Raw genomic sequence first — 21,912 nt, 5'->3', positions numbered from 1 at the left:
TGTGACCCTGGGCAAATTGTTTAATCTATCTCTGTGTTTGTAAAATGGGGATAATACTATCATCTACCTCATTGGGTCATTAGTGGATTAGAAATTAAAAAATAATGAGTTATATTAGGTAAGGGATTATATGAGTTAATATACATATAACAAGGTACAAAACTACTAAGATGATAACTGAGAAATGGCAAGGGCTATATGAGTATTTCCTAAATCAAATATGCTTCAGGCCATCATATGAGGGTATATCAATGAATAAAACACAGAATATATAAAAACAAATGAAGAAAAAGTCAGACCTTTTACCAGGAAAGTGGAAAAGAGGAGAAGAACCCCCTCTTCTACCCACCACACCAAAAACAGAAACTGCATATATAAGTAGCTTTGTCGTTCTTTCTGCTGAAATCAAACTGCATCCGTGGAATCTTATTTTTAAAAGAATAATTTAAATATTTTTGAGGTGGCCCATTTTTAAAGATAATACTAACTTTTTTAAGGAAAAAAAACTAGTCCACAAAATGTCATGCAACATTAGTGTGCTTTTATCTCTGTCACATACTCAATTTTCAAATTTCACAGTTTAATGGTTCTCTACAAAGTGAGAACTCTGGAAAATGATCAAAGAAAGAATGTTCAATTACTCCTCATTAAGAAATAAAACTTTTTAAAGTCAAAGTCTGAAAAAAAATTAGAGTAATGAATTATTTTTCATAAATACATGATACCAATTACTTATTATGCCATATTTCAACTTTTCTTTCATATTTCTCTTTCTTCTTGTGAGATGGACATATCATTTTTATTCTTTCTTTATAAGAACATTAGCACCACTAGATTCTCTTGCAAACAAATTTTTAGGTTTCTTTACACTACAAATACAAAACAGCAGAGGTAATATGAGGAAAAACAGATGAAGTACTGACTCTGTTTCTAGCTTCCCTCCTCTTTGTTTTATTTGCACCTTGAATAGAGCCCCTCAACATCAGTGCCCCAGAATATCAGGCTGATTTCATAGCCCAATGTCAGTAAAATGCTATATCATTACAATAATCCCATCTTTCTGCTTTTAGAAAGCTAGAAAGCTATTTTTTTCTATATTAATTAAGACTTTTAATAGAGTATTCCACTTATAGTAAAAATAGCATTTCTTTAAAAGGGACCTTTAACATGAATTGATATTAAGCTGTGATTTGAGACAGAGGAAACATAAGCTTCAGTTCTCATTTGTAAGTTATCAAGAAGTCCACACCTATAAAATTTCCCCACTAGCCAAACTATTTGTTCAAAGTATAAATCAAAATTTCTTGAGCCTACTTTAGCAGATTTATAAAGACCATCTTATAACATCCAAAATCATTGACACTGGAATTCTTTTTGCAAAACATTAGGTTCTCTGCAAACATTTTTTGCAATTAATATGAGTAATGTTATATATAAATTTTGTTATTTTAGTCTTATAGTTTGGAAGACTTAGTATTATTTCTAAATTACTAGGCATTTTTCTGACCACATGCACAAAATCCATTCAAATTCATTAGAGGGTTTCAATAAAAATATAGCTACCATTATTTGAGTTCTTAAAAGGTACTGTTCCAAAAGTTTTATGGATATTACCTTATTTAATTTTCACAGAAGTTGTACAAAGACTGTTATATTCCTATTAAACAGATGAGGATTTACCCAAGGTAATAATAGGAGATGGTAAACTGGGTTATTAAACCCAAGATCATCTAACTTTAAAATCCATGTTGGTCATCATTAAATTATACTGCCTTCCTTAACTGATTCAGGTTCTACAAGAGATGCTAAAGGTATTAAAAAATCAAGCTGATTCACTCCCCTCAGAGTTGAAAATTAGAGAGCCATTTAAAATACACAAGAAACAATGAGTAATCATAACAATGATAAATACCAAATTATATAGCAGCAAATTATACATGCACATGAAATTCAAAGAGCAAATTCTGAAACTCAAAGGAAGATAGAAACTACTTTATCATACCAGTTAGCACAATGTTTTGGGATCATTTATTTAGTTTTCTTTCTATACCACGAAGTCAGGGAATGGGTCTGATTATCTAGACCTTATTATTAGTGTTTATTAAAAATATATTAAGTTAAATAATTTATTCCTTTATGTACAGAAGCTTTTGGTATAACTCTAGAAATAAACAGGTAAAGAGGAAAAATAGAGCATTTTTTCCCAGAAGCATCATCCAGAAAATTTTATAGTATGCACACGTGCACACACATACATACACACAAGAGAATATAGTGGCTTAACACAAAGAAATGGAGAATATTAAATGACTATACTATCATAAGAGGGTTATTTTAATGAATGGTCATGAAAGTGAAATAAAATTATTTATATTTGTTCTGGTAGACAAAGAAGCATTCTAGACTCTATGGGCTTCCTAGGTGGCTCAGTAGTAAAGAATCTGTCTACCAATGCAGGAGAAGCAGGTTCGATCACTGGGTTGGGAAGATCTCCTGGATGAAGAAATGACAATCCTCTCCAGTATTCTTGCCTGGAAAATCCCATGGACAGAGGAGCCTGGCAGGCTATTGTCCATGGTGTCACGAAGAGTCATACACAACTGAGCAGGCACACAGGAGTTGAAAGAAAAAGAACCAAACCATCAAACTGAAATTGAGACAAACTCAAGTAGGTAATGCTAAAACTGCATAACTTGAAAATAAAGAGGAAGGAGTCAAAGTAAACACAGTTGTTGCTTGGGAGGTTGGAATAGTGAATACAGTATTGACAAAAACAGAAGGGTGAGCAAACCGAGATGATTGCTAAAATAGAATCAGTATATGTAAAAAACTAATAAACACAATATAACTAAATTAGTTTATACCTTGAGCATTAGCCCTAACTTTTGACCCTAGCACTATAACTAAGAGATGCTATATAATCTCCCTCGGGACTCAAATGATGCATTTATTGTTTGAGATCTTTAAATCTGTATGTGGGACATTCAAATACAGATGCACCTTGAAATATAATATTCAGGTTACAAAGGTAGTAAACTGACTTATGAATCATTATTTTCTAGTGAATGGCTAAAATACATTTTAACTAAAATACATTTTAGTTCAGGAATTCTCAGAAAATGTCCACTCAGGGAGAGGAGCAAATGGCCGGGTCCTCTTCACATATTTCTAAACATGGCGGTTCTAAGTGCGAATCGCCTTCTTCTTCAGGGACTCCAGTTTACCATGTAAAATTTTTGATACTTTATTGTTATCTACAATTGGACATTGAAAGATGAACAACATTTTGGAAAGAAAAACAGGTACATGGAAACAACAATGAGCACCTGAAGAGTACACAAAAAAGAAATTAGGATAAAATGTCAGAAGAAGGATTTCTCCTCGTTATTCTAGGAAGTAAGACTGAGGTATGAAAAAAAGATAGCACCATAAAAAATAAGAAGGACATTAGAAACTGACACATCTTTCCCTTATGTACAATGGACTTTGAGAATGTTGAATTCTTGGTTCTGGATGTTCCACCTCCACACTTCTTAGAGGTGATGTTAAAATGAGGAAAAAATAAAAATGAACAACAAAAAAGTTCTGCAGAAATCTACTGCTATGATTGCTTTATTGAGTTGTGGTCACAGGTCTAAATAAGAAGTGATGGTGGTTTTGCTCCACTAATAAATTCTGTCAAGGGAACTTACTGGGGTATATGTATTAAAAATGAAATTCTATTATACTAAATCCTAATTTATAATAAAATACTAAATCCTAATTTATTATAAAAAGAAGACAAACAATTTTAGAATTTGGACAGATTCATTCTCTTTTACAATTCTACTTGAATTCTTAATTTCTTAACATTCCTGAATATTTCTGGTATCCCATGTGATTCTGATTTGATGCTCTATAACCCACAAAAGTGGCAATCCAAAATAATGGCTTATATTCTTCATTCTCCCCACAGCAAAAGAATATAGTTTTATTTGTTATAAAGCTACTTAGTTTGACTAATAGAGCTCAATTTAAATAGTCTCTTTAAGTCTGAGATCTATAAGACTGAGTCTCAGGATGGTAACCTATCCAGGTATTGCTATGTTTACCAACTCTGAGATGATACAAACACAGTGGCTTCTTACAAAAGTCCTTTGCTATCCATTCATTATACTTAGCACATCAAACAGGGAAAAATAATTAAAAAGCTCCCATTGAGCACCTAGAGACCTTGAACATAGACAGGGGGTGAACACAAAGAGAGGATATTTGGTTACAAGAGTTACACTTCCTCTCTTTAATTAATTTTTTTATGGTACATTTTTGATATTTCCATTATTTTTCTTCTATTCCCTTGGTTCTAACAGAAGTATACACACACATGTATATATTTCATTAAGAGGAAATAAAAGGGTTGTCTTTAGTTAAGATGTTTCTGTTCACAGAGACTATACATTTAAAAAATAAATTGCCTTAGTAAATTCAATTATCTAGAGAAGCAAAGGAAATCACATGCAAATAACATTAAATGCAGAGGCCATTCCGACAGCTTCATGTTTATTTTTATTGTTTCAGTCAGTGGAAGGGAGAAGCTGTCAGAAATGTAACATCTCTTCCTTTTTAAAGGCCCAATATCTCTGGTACTAAAAACTGCATGAGCAATAATATCCAGAGAAGAAATTTGCTTACTACTAAAAATAGGAGAAAGCTCAGACTACCTCTAACAACACCAGTACACAAGTGGGTCCCCCACACACTGGTTATATCTTGCCTACATAAAGCAAAGGATAACATTTAATTTGCAAGTAGTCCAGTATGAACCAAGCTAATGAAGACTGACTTAAAAAAAAAAAAAGTATATCTGAAAAAAGTTAATAAATCCACACATTAATTTAGCCTAAACCAAAATTGCTAGTCCTGTTCTCTGATAGCAGCTCTGTAAATAGTAGGTGCTCTACATGACTCTACTAGGCTTCCCAGGTGGCACAATGGTAAAGAATCTGCTTGCAATGCAGGAGACATGGGTTCGATCCCTGGGTTGGGAAGATCTCCTGGAGGAGAAAATGGCAACTCACTCCAGTCTTCTTGCCAGGAAATCGCACGGACAGAGGCCCCTGGTGGGCTACAGTGGGTAGGGTCACAAAGAGTCAAACACTACTGAGCATGCACACATATATGACGTATCAGAAGACAATCTTTTACCAGAAGAGGCATTCCAATGAGCAGGGATTAAATATGATATTTTTGCCTTGTTCTTTGAATATGACAAAAATACACAGAAAAGATTTCGGCTGCTTTTGTCATAGTTTCTTGTTGAAAATCTCTGGCTCTTTGCACAGAATTTACGTGCTACCTGAGTTCTCTTGAAGCATGAACGTACCAAGTAAATGTGGCATATGTTTGTATTTTCTTGCCAATTCCAAATTCATTCATTCAAATCGCTCACTGTTGGCCAAATTCTTATCCAATTCCACAGAGCCACCGATTTTCCTGGAAGTGAATAGCAGCTTTGTGCATGGAAACAGGAAAGTCAATAGCAGGTCTGTACCTGGAAGAACTATGCAACTGGTGGAAAGGATAAGAATTTAACCACAGGATTTCTTGAGTGTGGTAGAATCTAGTTCAAAATGACCCAAAATGATGAAGCTTTCACCGTTTCCTTGGATGTCAATTCCATAACTTGACAATTTGAATAACTGTGAGTTTTTATATGGCCATCTTACATACCACTGATTGCAACATGCGTCAGGATTTTTCCATTTAATATATCTGTATTACAGTGTTCTTTATTTACCATAATTAACCTCTGATTTCATTCAGAACCTAAATGTATATGCGTAGCAAAACTAAAAAAGCATGATTTTACTAAACTTATTAATGAGTCAGTAATGAGTTTTTAGTAGGCTATTACTTTGATCCCTCCTAATAGACCTATGAAGGAAGTGCTATTATGGCTGCTTTTACACAGACAGACGCTGAGTTCAAGTCAGGTACTTCAAGTTAATAAATAATTTGAACTCATATCTCTCTATTCCTTCAATTGTGTTTCTAACCATTATGCTATACAACTTTTTACTGGGCTGAAAACGAGTAATTGCTCTAAATTTACTAACCATAATCTAATTTTTTAATCAAAGTTTGTTGTTTTTTTTTTTAAGGTACATAAACTTTATTTTTTTTTAATTTTTTATTTTTTAAATTTTAAAATCTTTAATTCTAACATGTGTTCCCAAACATGAACCCCCCTCCCACCTCCCTCCCCACAACATCTCTCTGGGTCATCCCCATGCACCAGCCCCAAGCATGCTGCACCCTACGTCAGACATGGACTGGCGATTCAATTCTTACATGACAGTATACATGTTTGTTTTATCTCCATGTCATCTCCCAATCCCATACAACATTTCTAATATGCCCATTTGGTTTCATAATGTGCTTTATTGACATGTTCCATATTCTTTGATATTTTTAATTGGCTACATCTTAATATTTCATCTTCTTTAACTTGTATTTCCAACTTTAAAATATTCTGGCAAACTTCTAAATACATTTTAAACACTGCCCTCCCCCACCCCACCATTCACACACATGAATGAGGAATGCACACAAAAGTTGTTAACCAAATGCTTACTTTCTGAAAAGCATTATTTGAGGTCCTAGAGGGAAAACAAATCATCTTCCAATTGCTGAAGCCAACATATTTCATGACTTTAAAATATTTGAGATGACTGACAACTCTTTACCTGAATTTCTGTTGGCCCATCCTCTGCTGTTCATTCTTACCCCCAACATTGCCTGTTAAGACCTTAAATCCTCTAAAATATATTCAACAGTCAGAATAATTTCATACTTTCCCCCCTAAACTCTCTGTCTTAGGGGTCTGTTCTTAACATTTATATGAAGATCTTTCAGTAGCTTTTACCCAGCTTTCAGAAAAAAAAAAAAAAAATTACGAACTCCCTTAAATAATCCACAAACTTAGGAATCATCACTTTCCACTCCACTTAGCAATAGAACCATCATTTAACTCCTTGCTTTCTCCAGGCCACACACTCTTCATTTTCTCACTTCTCTGCCTCTTTCAAATTAAATTCAAGCTTTAAAATTTGGCCTAGGTTTACTTCCTTGAGGAATTGTAAATGCTTAATAAATATTTGTGAAGTAAATTAATTTGAACTTTTGGATATATGCATGTAATTTTCACATGTCTATCTCTTGGCAGGAAAGTTTCAATCATGCATTTCTAATAGTCTGTTTTCCACCTAAATATCTCAGTACATCAAACCCAACACACATACATGTGAAATCAGAATCCTGTCACCCCAACCAGCTGTTGCTCTTGGCTCATTTTTGCTTTTCCTCTTTAAAGTTGCACCATCATTCTCCCAATCACACAGGAGTGGAGCAAAAGCCACTACTTTTTTCATAAGTGAGTCTCTTAACCTCTATGAACTTTATTTTTCCTGTATCAAAAATGAGAGTTGTGGAATAAAAGACCTCTAAGAGCTAAGGCCAGGTTTAAAATTCTTTAGGCCTATGAGTGGAAAATTAAAACGAACAAACAAACAAAAAAACCCAGCATATAACTATCTTACCTTCAAGCTTTAACTGTTCTAAAACTCTTACCATTCTGTATTTAAATTTAAAAAATGGATAAAAATATAAAACAGGTTATGAGTTTTTATTATTTGCCTTCACTAAAATGGATTAAATGGCCTGTCTGTCCCTATGGAAAGGAATAGGTTTTTTCTAGGTACTATGCCACCACCAAATGGACAGTGCTCCCTCTTACTGTGAAAAGTAGATCTGTAAATTTAGCTGCAGCTAGATGTAAATAATATAGACAACATTAAAAATAAATTCTGCATACAAAAGTCAATATAATTGACCAATTTCTAATAATATATACTTACACACATACTATACATATGTATCTCATATATACATATGTACATATAAACTAAAAATCAATTAGATAGTTTTATTCTCAATTCAAAATGACATTTTTAAGAAAATGTGGAGAAATAACAATAATCCCAGGTACCTAACTTTAACTTCTTTCCCTTCCTTCCTTCTTTTTTTCTTTCTCTCCTTTTATCTGGATTTTTCAGCAACTGTGCTAAAATCTCAACTACTTTTAATATTAACTGGTGTAATCCAGATTTCATATGATGCTTTTTCTACTTGAGGTAAACTGTTCTGTTTCACAGCTCAACTCAGCATTTCTAAGAACAAGAAGTCAAATAAGATTTCTTTTTGTTGATGTTTCCAAAATGCTCAACTATCTATTTGATTTTGCCACATTTTGACTGGTCTGGTGGAATAATGTTAAGGCAGGGAAGAAAATATACTGCAAGTACTTTGAAGCAAGTAAAAACTATTTTTTTCATATTTGAGCAAGAAAAGTAAATATAGATATTCCTGGTCCTTTCTCATACTCTTCACAGGCCTCTGTATAATCCAGTCCTCAGTAGCATTTTTTTTTTTTTCCTGATACAGAACAGAGGAAAAAATGGTTGGTCTTATTTCACAGAACTTACTTGATACCTTATGTGTTTATTTAAACCACAAATCAGTCAATTACTGGCCAAAATATTTGAAGGATTTGTTCAAACAGGAGGCCCATCTCCCCTTATTCTCACTCCATCCCAGATTAAACCCTGGTTCAATTCTGCTTCCACAGATTTGGTCTGGAAACAAATTAGGATTAGACTTTTTTGCTTTCTATCCTAAGACACATATTTAGAGTCAAAACTAAATCATAAATTAATGTTTAATTCATGAAACAGTATGTTTCTAAAGCCATTTATGCATCTCTATCCTTTCATGGTTCCCCAACAATTACAGATTATAAACTCCAAATTTCTGATAATACTCAAGGCCCCTTACAATCTGCCATTAATCTAATTTTTCAACTTTATTCCACTAAAATATGGCCTTTTGAGTCAGTCCCATTCTTACTGGACTTGTGACTTTATTTTATTTTCTTTGCTTTGGTATCCATATCAAGAAAATGAAAATAATGATACTGTATTTTCAGAGGTAAACATTACATGACCTGACAAATACAGAGGTTTAACAGAATTCCTAGCCTATATTTACCTTTTGATAAATATTATTTCCTTTTCACTAGATTCTTTGAAAGCACACTCTAATCAAATAACCAATATTACCTATTGTTACTAAAGCTGAAGCTCCAATACTCTGGCCACCTGATATGAAGAGCTGACTCAGTAGAAAAGACTCCAATGCTCAGAAAGATTGAAGGCAAAAGGAGAAGGAGTCGGTAGGGGATGAGATGGTTAGACAGTATTACCAACTCAATGGACATATATTTGAGCAAACTCTGGGAGATAGTGGAGGACAGAGGAGCCCGGTATGCTGCAGTCCATGGGGTCCCAAAGAGAGACATGACTTAGAGACTAACAACCACCACCACACACATATCTAGAAATTCCCTGAATACACATAAACAGGAGTACACTGTGTACAAATTTTCACAGCCATACCTAGATGTGTTCCTTTTTCTGAGCTCTTTCCTTCTGCTCTGCTTGGAATATCTCCTTCCACTCAATTTCTCTCCACATCTTGCATTTTCAAATCATAGCTATCCTTTAAGACTAAGCTTATCTGTTTTCGTTTTTAGAAAGCCCTTCTTCACTTCCACCCTCTCAGTGAGACCCTCCAAGAGCCGCCCTACAGCCCCACATTTGAAATGAATTAAACTCATTTTTTATTTATTGTGATTTGCACACATAAACTGGATGTGTTTGAGGAGGGGTCCTCAAAGCACCAATCCACAACAAGCTGCCCCCAACTGGAAATCAGTCCTATCAATAAGAACCCTTAAGTTGAGTTCAGCTGATGTTCTTTTCCTACCAAGACTTTCTTGATGAAGCACAGACCACATTTTCAGCAGCACTGCTCTGGAACCATTTGCTCCTTTTCTTCTTCAGCCAGAAAATGCTGTTCCTCCCCCACAAACTCCCATGTGTTGTGCTTAGTCACTCAGTTGTGTCCAACTCTTTGTCACCCAATGGACTGTGGCCCACCAGGCTCCTCTGTCCATGGGGATTCTCCAGGAAAGAATACTGGAGAGAGTAGCTATGTCCTCCTCCAGGGGATCTTCCCAACCCAGGGATTGAAGCCAGGTCTCCCACACTGCAGGTGAATTCTTTTTCTCTTTTTTTGCAGGTGGATTCTTTACCATCTGAACCACCAGGGAAGCCCAAGAATAATGGAGTGGGTAGCCTAACCCTTCTCCAGGGGATCGTCCCCATCCATTAATCAAACCAGGGTCTCCTGCACTGCAGGCAGATTATTTACCAGTTGATCTACCAGGGAAGCCTATAAACTCCCACAGCATATCATAAACCCCTTCACTTGTAAAATTCACCACAGTAGTATCAAAGCCTTAATTAGGATTTTTATGCATATCCATTTTCTGAGATTGTGAATTCTCAAAGATAAAATGTGCCCTTTTCATGTTTTCATCTAGCATATTTCATACCTAAAATATTGCATAAATGTTAGCTTAATTGAGATGACTTCTCTCCCCTATCACTACCTTGAAGGATGCGGCATTTAAGATGTAGGTAAAACACGGCCTCCTTTGTGACAATTTTCTCCTGTCATTCTGGTAGTCATAATACACCTGGGTGCAGACAGTACTGGAGAGTGTTGAATGTAGAGGGTGCTTAGAATGAAAGAGAAGTAACGGAAAGTACAATGAAGAACATAGTAGCATACAAAACTTCATGTCAGAAGTAAAAGGACAGCTGAACTATTTCTCAAAGATTTAACACAGTTTGAGAAACCATCTGCCATTCAACTAGAATATTACAGAGATGGAGGAAGAGGCAGAAACAAAACCGCAGTGAGAATTATACTCAATTTCCAAACTTTTTCCCATTATAAACCTAGAGGCCTATCAAATGCTAACATGTTTCACCAATACAGGCTCTATTTCTTGCCTTCTTCCAGACAAAAAAAGCATGTAACAATGAACACTATAATGAATAATGGAAATAAAAGTTAATCTTGAATTTATATACATATATAACTTCACAAATAGCTTATATATTTTTTTTTAAACACAACAATTCAAACTACTTAGGGTACACTAGAAAACCAATACAGTTCCACTTGCATAGTCCAACACAGAAGTTGAGCCTATTTGTAGCTAAGCTACAAGGTCTAAGGTTCTTATCACAATCCCACAATAACTATCCAATCTACTTTTCCCTTTTAGCTATATAGCCAGGTGTTTGGACATGAAAATAGGACTCTGTGTCAATTTTAATCCTAAATTGGATTTGTGCCATTCCTAGTGGTTTTGCTGTATTCATATTTCTTTCAATGATTTCTGGTTGTCCTGATCTTGCAATTTTTTTTTTTTACTATTGCTACTCATGTAATATTTACTACAATGTTGTTTTTATTTTTTTCAGTAGAGGTGCATAAATGAGGCACTTCACTCACTAAGGAAATCTCTTTATAATTACAGGGATCATGTAAAAATCCCCTTCTCCACCATGGAAATCTGGTAGCTATCTGCAAGTAACAAAAATACTTAACTATTCAAAATCAGATGAAGGGGCAATTGTATTCTTTTAAAATTACAAAGGAAAAATCTGAAGGCATATCATATATTTTCCTCAAAAAATAATAAACAGTATCTCTGTGAGAAATATCTAAAGATACAAAATGTACATATATGTATATATACATGGCTCATATATTAAACTTAAAAAGCACCTCAGTTACAAATAATCAAAAGTTTTCTTTTTGATGTCAGTTTTTGATTGTTTCACTGTATCTGAATGAAATACTCAACAAGTGAAGAAATAAAATATGGAAAGAAAAACAGTATATATGAACATGATTTTTGTTCTTTTCATATTTTTATTAAATTTATTTTGTCTTATAGTTAATTGTATTACACAGAGTTACTAGAAACTTCTACCTTTATGTAAACTGCTACACTTCATATAATACACAAATTATTGTATGAAGTAAATAGTAACCTGACCTTTGTTTTGGATGAGAAGGTAAATGAATATTGGGATCAGTTGTTCAATATCACGATTCAAGCTACTAGAGGATTATGTTTAAAAAGTGACTTATAAATAAGGATGACATTCTGACCTCAGACACAGAATAATTAAACATGGAATGTAAGAGAGTCGGTAAGAGGATCGGAGAAGAGAAAGAAGGGAAGCGGTGCTGCTGCTGCTGCTGCTGCTAAGGCGCTTCAGTCGTGTCCGACTCTTGTGCGACCCATAGACGGCAGCCCACCAGGCTCCCCGGTCCCTGGGATCCTCCAGGCAAGAACACTGGAGTGGGGTGCCATTTCCTTCTCCAATGCATGAAAGTGAAAAGGGAAAGTGAAAAGTGAAAGTGAAGTCGCTCAGTTGTGTCTGACTCTATGCGACCCCATAGACAGCAGCCTACCAGGCTCCTGTCCATGGTAAAGTCCATGGGATTTTCCAGGCAAGAGTACTGGAGTGGGTTGCCATTGCCTTCTCCAAGTAGGAGCTCTATATAAAAGGCAACTATGTGAAAGTCTTTCAAAATTATTTACTGTTTTACCCACCACCAGGGCTACATAATCATCTTCCTGGGCCCTAAGAAATCTTGTCTTCACAAACCCCCTTTCTCACCATTAAAAAATTTATGATAATAATAGTTATAAAATACATAATATATTTAAAACTATATTTTGTGAGTCCAGTGGTAGAAATATAAAAATAATAGAATTATATACTAAAACATTTTCTTCAATATAAAAGTTCATGTTTTTCTTCATATTTTAAAAGAACTCAAAACCTTCTCATGGATCCCTGAAAGTACTACGCCTATAATGCTTGATGGATAAAAGGGCCCTGTCTATGTCAACAGGTTTTCTCTCCAAGCAATTTTTCTTTCTTCTCATTATTCTAAGACTAGTGGAAGCGTTACATCTTTGCAAAGACTGATTTAACACAAGCCTTATATTACATTTATTTTCACTGAATGTTGTATGTATGTTACGCTTATCTAACTTGTCTACCTGCAACAGAGCTTCCTTAAGTGGCTCAGTGGTAAAGAATCGACCTGCCACAGCAGGACACATGGGTTTGATTCCTGGTCTGGGAAGAAGCCCTGCATAGGAAAATGGCAACCCACTCCAGTATTCTTGCCTGGAGAACCGCATGGTTACAAAGAAGCTGGACAAGACTTGGCAACTAGAAAGCATCAGCAGCATAGCTCCAACACGGTGACCAATGATTTTGCGACCTTTCATATTAAATCCTCAAAACTGTAAGTACAAACACACATATAGCTGGACTAATCCTCATCTTCTAGAAGTTATATTATCTGTCATTAAATGATCTGAAACTAGAGTCTCTTATGATTTGATACAAACAAAGCATCAAAACAACTGAAAACTGTATAGACAATACTGCATAAACTTCAAAGTTGCTAAAAGACTTGATATTAAACGTTCCCACCATAAAAAATAATAATAATAACATAAATATATAATGTGATAGAAGTGTTTATTAGCTTCACATCCAAGGGCAGAGAAGCCCCAGCAAGGTGGTAGACGCTGGAGCGGTGGCTGCGTGGCGCTGGAGCAACTTTGAGGAGATACCCCACATCCAAGGGAAAAGGAGAAGCCCCAACAAGATGGGAGGAGGGGTGAAATTGCATTTAGAATCAAACCCCATACCTGCTAGAGATGCTCAGAGGGCTCAAACAAACCTTGCATGAACAAGGACCCAGAGACCCCACAGAGACTGAGACAGAACTGTGCTTGAGTGTCTCTGGAGGCACAGGTCAGCAGTGGACTGCCATAGGGGCAAGGGCTTTGGGTGCAGTACACCTGGGTATGGCATAAGCCCTCCTGGAGGAGGTCACCATTAACTCCACCATAGAGCTGCCAGAACTTACACAAGACTGGGGAAACAGACTCTTGGAGGGCACAAACAAACCTTGTGCTCATCAGGACCCAGGAGAAAGGAGCAGTGACCCCACAAGAGACTGACTCAGACTTGCCCAGAAGTGTCCGGGAGGCTCTGGCAGAAGCGTGGGTCACCAGTGGCCTGGTGCTGGGTTGAGAGCACTGAGTGTAGCACTGCACGCATGGGACCTCTGAAGTATGTCTCCATTATCTTCATTACCTCCACCACAGTTTGGCCCCAGGTAAATAACAGGGAGGGAACACAGCCCCACCCATCAACAGAAAACTGGATTAAAGATTTATTGAGTTATGTCCCCCTACTCCCTGATCAGAACAAGACCCAGTTTCTGCCTCAGTCTGTCTCTCCCATCAGGAAGCTTCCATAAGTAACTGAAACTGACAATCACAGAAAATTAATCTGATCACATGGACCACAGCCTTGTTTAACTCAATGAAACTAAGAGCCATGCCATGTAGGGCCATCCAAGACAGGCAGGTCATGGTGGAGAGGTCTGACAAAACGTGGTCCACTGGAGAAGAGAATGGCAAACCACTTCAGTATTCTTGCCTTGAGAACCCCATGAACAGTATGAAAAGGCAAAAAGACGGGACACTGAATGATGAACTGCCCAGGTCGGTAGGTGCCCAATATGCTACTGGAGATCAGTGGAGAAATAACTGAAGAAAAATGAAGAGATGGAGCCAAAGCAAAAACAACACACAGTTGTGGACATGACTGGTGATGTAAGTAAACTCTGATGCTGTGAAGAGCAATATTTCATAGGAAGCTGGAATGTTAAGTCCATGAATAAAGGTAAATTGGAAGCAGTCAGACAAGAGATGTCAAGAGTGAACATTGACATTTTAGGAATCAGTGAACTAAAGTGGACTGGAATGGGTGAATTTAACTCAGATGCCTATTACATCTACTAGTATGTGCAAGAATCCCTTAGAAGAAATGGAGTAGCCCTCATAGTCCACAAAAGAGTCTGAAATGCAGTACTTAGATCAACAGAATGATCTCTGTTTGTTTCCAAGTCAAACCATTTAATATCACAGAAATCCAAGTCTATGCCTTGACCAGTGGAGAAGGAAATGGCAACCCACTCCAGTAATCATTCCTGGAGAATTCCATGGACAGAGGAGCTGGAAGGCTACAGTTCATGGAGTTGCAAAGAGTCAGGCATGACTGAGCACCTATCACTCACTCACTCATGCCCCGACCAGTAATGCTGAAGAAGCTGAAGATGAATGGTTCTATGAAGACCTACAAGACCTTCTAGAACCAACACCCAAAAAAGATGTCCTTTTCATTATAGGGGACTGGAATGCAAAAGTAGGAAGTCAAGAAATACCTAGAGTAACAGGCAAATTTGGCCTTGGAATGCTGAATGAAGCAGAGTAAAGGCTAACTGACTTTTGTCAAGAGAACACAATGTTCATAGTAAACACCCTCTTCCAACAACACAAGAGAAGACTCTACACATGGACATCACCAGATCATCAATATCAAAACCAGATCAATTATATGGTTCCCCAAAGATGGGGAAGCTCTATACAGTCAGCAAAAACAAGACTGGAAGCTGACTGTGGCTCAGATCATTAACTCCTTATTCCCAACTCAACTTAAACTGAAGAAAGTAGGGAACCAGTAGACCACTCAGATATGACCTAAATCAAATCCCTTACCATTTTACAGTAGAAGTGAGAAATAGGTTGAAGGGATTAGATCTGATAGAGTGCCTGATGAACTATGGATGGAGGTTCATGACACTGAACAGGAGGCTGGGATCAAGAGCATCCCCAAGAAAAAGAAATGCAAAAAGGCAAAATGGTTGTCTGAGGAGGTGTTACAAATAGCTGTGAAAAGAAGAGAAATGAAAAGCAAAGGAGAAAAGGAAATATATAGCCATGTGAATGCAGAGTTCCAAAGAATAGCAAGGAGAGATAAGAAAGCCTTCCTTAGTGGTCACTGCAAAGAAATAGAGCAAACAACAGAATGGGAAAGACTAGAGATCTCTTCAAGAAAATTAGACATACCAAGGGAACATTTCATGCAAAGATGGGCTCAATAAAGGACAGAAATGGTATGAACCTAACAGAAGCAGATGATACTAAGAAGAGGTAGCAAGAATACACAGAACTATACAAAAAAGATCTTCATGACCTAGATAATCATGATGCTGTGATCACTCACCTAGAGCCAGACATCCTCAAATGTGAAGTCAAGTGGGCCTTAGGAAGCATCACTACAAACAAAGCTAGTGGAGGTGAAGGAATTCCATTTGAGCTATTTCAAATCCTAAAAGATGATGCTGTGAAAGTGCTGCACTCAATATGCCAGAAAATGTGGAAACTTAACAGTGGCCACAGGACTGGAAAAGGTCAGTTTTCATTCTAATCCCAACGAAAGACAATGCCAAAAAATGCTCAAACTACCGCACAACTGCACTCATCTCACATGCTAGTAAAGTAATGCTCAAAAATCTCCAAGCCATCCTTCTATAGTACATGAACTGTGAACTTCCATATGCTCAAGTTGGATTTAGAAAAGGCAGAGGAACCAGAGTCCAAATTGCCAACATCCATTGCATCATCAAAAAAGCAAGAGTTTCAGAAAAACATTCCCTTCTGCTTTATTGACTATGCAAAAGCTTTTGATTCTGTGTATCACAACAAACTGTGGAAAATTCTTAAAGAGATGGGCATACTAGACCACCTGATCTCCCTCCAGAGAAATCTGTATGCAGGTCAGGAAGCAACAGTTAGAACTGGACATGGAAGAAAAGAATGGTTCCAAATTGGGAAAGAAGTATGTCAAGGCTGTATATTGTCACCCTGCTTATTTAAGTTATGCAGAGTACATCATGAGAAACATTGGGCTGGATGAAGCAGAAGATGGAATCAAGATTGCCAGGAGAAATATCAATACCCTCTGATATGCAGATGACACCTCACTTATGGCAAAGAGGAACTAAAGAGTCCCTTCTTGACGAAAGTGAGAAATAAACCTGGCTTAAAACTCAACATTCCAAAAACTAAATCATGGCATCTGGTCCCATTACTTCATGGCACATAGATGGGGAAACAGTGGAAACAGTGGCAGACTTTATTTTGGGGGTCTCCAAAATCACTGCAGATGGTGACTACAGCCATGAAATTAAAAGATGCTTGCTCCTTGGAAGAAAAGTTATCACCAACATAGACAGCATATTAAAAAGCAGAGACATTACTTTGCCAACAAAGGTCTGTCTAGTCAAGGCTATGGTTTTTCCAGTAGTCATGTATAGGTGTCAGAGTTGGACCATAAAGAAAGCTGAGCACCGAAGAATTGATGCATTTGAACTGTGATGTTGGAGAGGTCTCTTGAGAATCCCTTGGACTGCAAGGAGATCCAACCAGTCCATCCTAAAGGAGATCAGTCCTGGGTGTTCATTGGAAGGACTGATGCTAAAGCTGAAACTCCAATACATTGGCCACCTGATGTGAAGAGCTGACTCATTGGAAAAGACCCTGATGCTGGGAAAGATTGAGGGCAAGAGGAGAAGGGTACGACAGAGGATAAGATGGTTGGATGGCATCACCGACTCAATGGACATGAGTTTGAGTAAACTCTGGGAGTTGGTGATTGACAGGGAAGCCTGGTGTGCTGCAGTCCACAGGGTTGCAAAGTCGGACATGACTGAGCGACTGAACTAAACTGAACTGATAAGGGTATTCATATTAAAATATATATGTAATCAAATCAACACGTTGTATTCAGCTACTGCTAAGCTGCTAAGTCACTTCAGTCATGTCCGACTCTGTGCGACCCCATAGATGGCAGCCCAGAAGGTTCCCCCATCCCTGGGATTCTCCAGGCAAGAACACTGGAGCGGGTTGCCACTGTCTTCTCCAGTGCATGAAAGTGAAAAGTGAAAGCCAAGTCGCTCAGTCGTGTTCGACCCTCAGCGACCCCACGGACTGCAGCCTTCCAGGCTCCTCTGTCCATAGGATTTTCCAGGCAAAAGTACTGTAGGGGGGTGCCATTGCCTTCTCCGATTGTATTCAGCAAGCTTACACAATTATATCTCAATAAATATTTTAAAATAAATAAAATAAAATTGAAAACTTTATATGTATTCTGGGCATAGATTGGAAGCAGAATTATTAAAATACTGGATTGTTAGTTTAAATTACTTCTTTCCTTTTTAGAGATATTGAAGTCACAGTTCTCAATATATACTTTTATGATCATATTATTAATAATATTTAGCTGGACTATATAGTACTAGTTTGCTATACAGCTTGAGATTTGTTTTATATCATTATTAATATATCCTTGATTTTAGAACACTTGGGGAGAAAGTTACCATTAAAAAAATTCTGAAGGCTGCCTATGTAACTATGCAAGTAATGGAGACACAAATCTTGCTAGTCGTATTAGCCAGTGTACTCTAGAAATCAGAGGTGATAGATATTCCTAGTATATAGATTGTTTTTATATTCAGTGACAAATTAATGCTAAACCAGTGGAATAAAATATATTCACCAAATGCACAGATAGACAAAACGACCTTTGGTCTCAAACTCTCTAATGCTGTAAAATATTAGCAAGGTCTAGTTTAATATCTTACTTTCCTCATATGAGACAGCTTTAGCAAATAAAAAATAATCATTTTTAAAAGTTACATTATTTTTAGCTAATAAGCAAAAAATCTCTTTCACTGTAAAAAATTCATATTTTCATTTTTCATTAAATTAATATCTCTGAGCACGTGATTCCAGGGCCAAGAATTAACTTTAATGTCACTTCTGACACTAAAAGTAAACCACTTGTTTATATGTTAATGAACCCTTAATATAAAGTATCAGTTTATATGTCTGTCAGCCAAGGTATTCATTCTCAAGCACACCTCAACTGCAGATTCTTAGCATATATTTGAATTTCCATACTATATTTTTTATTTAAATAAAACAGTCAACGATTTTTGCTTTAGATTATATCATTTTGTTTCCTTTTTTCTTTTTTTTTTTTTTTGCCACAAAGGATATATGGGAGTCTACTGGTAAAGGAATACTACCCACAATGGAAATAAAACACATAAGGATGAATTGTATTCATAAAGCAAGTTCAAAGAGCTACATGTGTTTAACTAGTCATTGTGCTACTATTATTTAACTTATTATTAAATAAAGAACTTCCCCATAACTTGATTACAAAAGACTTTTACTGGATGGACTTTACTACTGAGCTAAAGGCTCTGGTAAAAGTGTGGTTATCTGTGTAGGTACTTTGCATCAAATTTTCTGAATTAAAAACTGTTGAATATTAGGTGCCTGAAATATGGCGATTCACAAAATTACATTGTTTTCTGTAATAAATCAAGGAATTATGAATGAGCATAAGAAAATTTATTGAAAGCTGAAATAAAAGGGAAAAATTAGGAAAATTTTTCTTTGGCCTACAAAACAGAACAGAATTCATTTCCAGAAAAATTCAAAAAGACATTTTCTCATCTAAATTCTTAGGTGAACAAGCTCATGAAATGGTATTTTAACATTAGTTTATTTAAGTATAGTAAATTGACATCAGAGTTGTTCAAAGAGGAAGTCCATCCCAGAGCCACACTTTGTCCTTGGTAGTCACTGCTGGCTGTCAACTCTTAGCCACAGTGAGGCAATCAAGTTTAGCCAAGCACTATAATAGATAACTCTGTAATCCAGTTGCTCTTAGACATCTCTAGACACTTGAGAGGGGCCTAGTGAAACTACTGTCTTTTAAAAGATTCCTCTAAAAGGAGAGGAAACAAGAACAAAATGTTTGGTAAAAACACACTATATTTCATTCAGTAATTGAAAATCAAGTAGAAGAGAAATTTTAAATACTACAAGCAGCAACTTAGAATGTAATAACCAAAAACTAAAGTTATAGGAAGGGAGACAGAACGAAAAAAAAAAAAAAAAAAAAAAGATCCCAAAGATGACCCAGAACCAAAGATGAACTTGAAGAGGCACAAGGTGATACCAGGGTTCTGCTGAGCATAGATAAATTCTACAGTGAGACTGAACTTCAAAACCAAAGCAAACTCTTAAGGGAAATGATTAGTTCTATAAATAATGAGAAAATGCTCTGGAAGACAGACTGTACTTAAAACAAACTCCCTGAAGTTCTGTACCTGTATTGCTTTCCATCTCAAAAGATGGAAAAGGCAATAAAATTTTGTTGTGTGATACTCCTTAATAGCCCAGAAACCATCAAGCTTTAACAGACATTTTCTAGCAAAAGTGAACAGCTTAAGAGTAAGCCATCAACCTCCTATTCTGTTTAACAGTCCTGGCTCAAGGCTACGACCATAGGACAGTGGATTTTCTTGGCATGTTTAAACCGAGAATGTGCAGCTTACCTAATGTTAGACCTGTAACAAATTATGAGGAAGTTTTTCTTTGTCCATGAATGTGAGTAATCTTAAAATGAAGCAGGAAGCTTCTATTCAATACTCATGAAGCATAATCTTTTGGCTTAAAAACAATAACACATGATGAGGCATTATTAAGAGAAAATGTAAATTAACTTTTCTAAAAAAAAAAATGAAAGAGCATAGAGAAAAAAATATGTTCTTTATCATTAAGAAGTTATCTGCTGAAAGGTTTTCATCAGGATACCTAAGAACTTCAGGGTTTCCCTGGTGGCTCAGCTGGTAAAGAATTCACCTGCAATGTGGGAGACCTGGATTCGATCCCTGGGTTGGGAAGATGCCCTGGAGAAGGGAAAGGCTACCCACTCCAGTATTCTGGCCTGGAGAATTCCATGGGCTGTATAGTCCATGAGGTCGTAAAGAGTCAGACATGAGTGAACAACTTTCACTTCACTTCAAGGACTTCAGAAGATCATTTTAGGTTCGATAATTCTAGAAAAATTCCCGTATCCTTTCCTTCTTAACTAAAATTTATCATAATTCTGGGAAAAAAATCCTACTGTTTTTTCTTGAATAAAAAATTCCACAATTTTTAAAATAGAAATAAAGGAAAGAAGGGTAAAAAACAGGAGGGAAGAAATGGAGGAAAGAAGATAGGGAAAGGGGATAAGGAGACAGGGATAAACCTGATAAAACATTCAGTGAAAGCCACAATAATAAACGAGCCTGATTTGTTGCTGAATGTACAAAGAACTAGATAATTTTATCATTAAATCTGAAGCATCTGTTAGTTTGAGATTATACCAGTACTACTCTATTGATTATTTATGAAGACTGTGTATAAAGCAGTGGGTGTTGAACTGTATCAAATATCTCTCTGAGGATTTTCAAACAAGATTTCTCCTTGAGCAGGTGAGGATATAGACCAGAGATTGACAAAGATTTTCGGTAATAGGCCAGACAGCAAATATTTTCAGGTTTAGGGTAATAGGTCCTTTGTAGCAACTACTCAACTCTGCCATTGTGGTGCAAGAGCAATCTTGAACCATAGTATATGGATGCGGGTGGCTGTGAGGAATAAAGACTCAGACATAGAGAATAGACTGTGGACACAGAGGGGCAAGGAGAGAGTGGGACGAATTGAGAGAATAGCACTGAAACATATGAATTAGCACATGTAAAACAGATAGTTAGTAGGAAGCTGCTGTATAACACAGAGAGCCCAGTCTAGCACTCTGTGATGACATAAAGGATGGTGTAGGGAGTGCGAGGGAGGTTCAAGAGTGAGAGGACAGATGTATATTTATGGCTGATTAATATTGTTGTATGGTAGAAACCAACACAACATTTTAAAAGAATTGTCCTTCAATTTTTTTTTTTTAAACAAGTACAGACCGTAGGGCAGATTTGGCCATTAAGCCAGATTTAGTCAGCAAACCCGGCAGGCAGTAGTTTGTGCTACTGCTAACATACATGTCCGACTCTTTGTGACCCCATGGACTGGAGCCCACCAGGCTCCTCTGTCCACGGGATTCTCCAGGCAAGAGTACTGGAGTGGCTTGTGATGCCCTCCTCCAGGGGATCTTC

The 21,912-nt window shown here is 36.6% G+C and overlaps 1 protein-coding gene across 4 annotated transcripts in view; it reads right to left on the bottom strand.

The window, feature by feature from the left end:
* Positions 1-21,912, bottom strand: part of SOX5 (SRY-box 5) — a 1,143,898-nt gene that overhangs the window by 354,275 nt on the left and 767,711 nt on the right. The window lies entirely within an intron of this gene.

Source organism: Capra hircus, chromosome 5 (assembly GCF_001704415.2).
Source record: "Capra hircus breed San Clemente chromosome 5, ASM170441v1, whole genome shotgun sequence".
Taxonomy (NCBI): Eukaryota; Metazoa; Chordata; class Mammalia; order Artiodactyla; family Bovidae; genus Capra; species Capra hircus.
Note: the sequence above shows the minus strand (reverse complement) of the source record. Positions and strands in the feature narration are given on the sequence as shown.